The sequence below is a fragment of the Phalangium opilio genome, unplaced genomic scaffold (assembly GCF_054372755.1).
Source record: "Phalangium opilio isolate 3A_F unplaced genomic scaffold, DU_Popi_V2 ptg001170l_1, whole genome shotgun sequence".
NCBI lineage: Eukaryota > Metazoa > Arthropoda > Arachnida > Opiliones > Phalangiidae > Phalangium > Phalangium opilio.
The window spans coordinates 2,628,078-2,631,538 of record NW_028324255.1 but is presented as its reverse complement, the minus strand read 5'-3'; the positions used below and the strand labels follow the sequence as shown (position 1 = coordinate 2,631,538).

Genomic DNA, 3,461 nt, shown 5'->3' with positions numbered 1-3,461 from the left:
AAGATCAACTGAGGCAGCAATGATTCAAAGATTGTGAAGAACATTTTTATTCTTTAGCACTTAACATATTCGTCCTTCCCTTTTATTTCTATACTTGCACCACGTCATTGGTGACGTTGGGATACACACTCAGTTAAAGAACAAAACTCGGATAATACAATAAGGGAAGTTAGACTTGATAAATTCTTAACTGATAGGTATATGAAAGCTACCATTATCTCCTCGACTTCGCCTTACCATGTACCACTAATACCATTTAATAAGCTTTCTATTATCCATTACTTTTAAGTCAAATAAGACATTGTGGAGCCGATATATTATGGAATATGTTAAACTCTTTTTTAACACTTCGCAACGCAATGTAACATTTTATCCCTATTTTCTTTTACAATCTGATTTAAACAAAATAAAGAGGACAGAATTTCCTCAAGGTTTAATAAAAATCTCTAATAAAAAGGCGAATTTTCAAATCAATTTCCTTACATACGTTCACCTTTCACTTGCAAACATTCAATAAAGTTTTGACCGTTTCTTAGAGAGGTGAAAAGAAACAGAATATACATAAAAAGTCTTTCTTAAACGGAGTGATTTCGAGGCAGATAGAAAGTTTCTAACGAAATTAATCGATTGGAAAACATACATAGACTCTTCAGTCAAATGACATTATTCAAAACATAGTCAAAAGGAAACCAAATGACATTATTCAAAACATAGTCAAAAGGAAACTAAATGACATTATTCAAATTAACTTTAACCGCCTCGTAAAGGTAAGGTGGTTCTTTCATTTTTATGTAATAGCATCCAACATAATTCCCTGAATCTTCCAATTTCGTCAAAATAATAGAACAATGTTTGTTGGTAAACTGATTTTCATCGATATCCAAACCGAACTCATTCTTCAGGTGATTAATTGGTTCTTCCCATTTTACACTCGATTCTAAACTCGAGGCGTCAGGATCTGGGCAATAAATCACTTCGTTCACTGGGAGAGGCGTTGCAGCTTCGTTTTCCAATTTGAAACGATTTAAGTGAAACTCTGAACTAACATTATCACTCGATAAAGGTTCTGGTTCTTTCTTTACTTCCTTGGAAATTGTGGTTGGACTTTCACATACAGCATTAAATTCGCACTTGGAAGGCGAAGTATTTAATGAAATTACTTGGTTGATGTTGGAACCGATATGTTTTGAATAAGTACATTTAGATTTCCTCGCGTTTCCGGGTTCATCAGGTTCTGATTCTGAATGAATTTCGACTTGTTTTGACTGGTCAGTTTCATTGAGAGAATCATCGTTTATATTTGTCATCCGTCCCTGTTTGTCGTCTGCTTTGAATTTTAATGGACACCCAAAGTCTGCAACACTGTTTGATTGATCGCTATCGTTTTTCCGTCTTAACGAGACTGTTTTCCGAGTTTTTCGTCCAATTCGAGATTTTAACGGATGAAGTGTAGCAATGTGCTTTCTTAGTACATGTTTCAATCTGGCTGCGAAATCACAAAACGTACACTTAAACGGACGTTCGTCACTGTGAGTCAATACGTGCTTCTTTAAATAATCTCGCCTTTGGGAGCCATAATCGCAAATATCGCATTTAAATGGACGCTCATCAGTGTGCGTCGAGACGTGCATCTTTAAATTCCTGCGTGTTCGGGTACGGTAATCGCAAATATTGCATTTGAATGGACGCTCATCAGTGTGCGTTAATCATTTTAGAGGATAATTTTGGAAGCAAGGTATCATTGATGAATTGGTTGTCTTTCACTATCATCAAGATTTCGATGTTATCGGGTGGCACAAATACTGCCCAAAAGCATACGGGTACGTTACACACGAAAAGCTGACCCTGAATCTGATGATAGACGTTCCAGTTCATCCGTTTCTTCGTCAAAGTAAAGGTAAAAGTTACCCGAAGCTGCTTTTCCTCTGATAGTTTCTTTATTCTTGAAAATAGTGTAAGGGCATTTGATCTCCACTAAGTACAGCTGGTCCTCAACCAGTATAAGGCAATCGGGGCTTGCCCCAAGGAAGCAAAATTGTGGATTAACAATCAAACCCACAGAGGTGTGACACTGGGTATTGATGTGTTGCCTGAATATTTGAAAAAGCAGCGGGTTCATGCTTCAATCTATGATCAAAGGACAACGCTCCCATTTCTTCTAATGCTTCAGATTGTTGCTCGAGAGTCAAATTACGGAGAGTCAGTTTAGGGATAATTTCATCGGTTACATTAATTTCATCTCCAAATTAGGATGGAATCGCGAACCGTACGGTTTGAGCGCTCTACGTAGTCTCTTTCCAGTGGTGGGAAAGAAATCTGATTTTGTAAAATGTTTTGAACAAATCCGTAAACTGGAGATATCAGTGGACAGAGGTCCTACAGCTGTTGTTATAGAATTAATCCACTTCTTTCTAGTGGCAGTCTCTTTCGGAAAGTTGTGGTAAGAAAGAAAACGTTCTTTACACCTACAGTTTGAACGCAGCAAACATGAGTTGAAGCCATGATTGTTACATAAATAAGTAAATAAAAACGTTTATGTTATATTTTGTTTTATGCGTTTAAATATAGAGACACACACTTAACAAAGTTTGTTATGGTGGGCACCATTATCGACTCTTATTTTAAGAATATGTAACAGTTTAATGTCCGGATATTTAAATATCAGTACCTTAAAACGTTGCTAACGTTTTTTTAACATGATAAAATAACGTTTTTCAACGCTGAAAACAACGCTAATCACTAATCTGCCGTGTTTTACAAGACCAAGGCTTAGCTCGCCTTAAATGTTTTTATTACCAATAAATGTATAAAAAAAGACTCTTACCTTCAGAAAACGGTGGTATTTCCTCGAAAGTAAGTAGAAATACAAGTTCCAAGTGTTTTTTAAACGATTTTACAAGTGTAAAATTTATAAAATACGTTTTTCTGCTCTTAGCTCGTATAAAATGGAGTAATGGCATCTCAGAGGGTTTGACTTATTATGCCCTATAGGGGGTTAACATAGAGTGCCACTACTCTAAGCTCATCCTTTAATTTAGTTTCGAAAGTTCCCGATAGATGGCGTTTTATACGGCTACCCCCAGAAAATAGCGGCTGTCTGCTCGTTGCCCCTTCCACGTCGACCTCCCATTGAATTGTGTATCTACCCTTTTAATATGGCAGTAGACGCTGACAAATTACTTCGGTATTTCATCCGAGCTTGAGCACCTTTATATGTATTTTCTAGTTAACTGTAGCACCCTTAATAAGAAATACGTCGTTATCAGGTCGAATTTTCGTCTCGAAAAGTAATTCAGGTAAATAATTACAGTTAACAGAGGTTTTTATATCATTTAAAGTAAGTTTTTGAACGTTCTTTACGGCCAAGGCTTAAGTTGTATTTTAGTTTGTCTATGTAATATTGTCTTTATACTGTCTTTCCCCTTTAAAGATAAAAAAGCTAATTTCCAGCTCTGTACTAC

General features: G+C 36.2%; 1 long non-coding RNA gene across 1 annotated transcript; it reads right to left on the bottom strand.

Annotated features, from left to right (window-relative positions):
* Positions 1-1,722: 1,722 nt before the first annotated feature.
* On the bottom strand, positions 1,723-2,818 carry LOC149584097 (uncharacterized). Its single transcript, XR_016380268.1, has 2 exons — positions 2,579-2,818; positions 1,723-2,465 (listed from the first exon to the last, which is right to left on the bottom strand). It is a non-coding gene; the product is annotated as an uncharacterized LOC149584097 (long non-coding RNA).
* Positions 2,819-3,461: the final 643 nt, after the last annotated feature.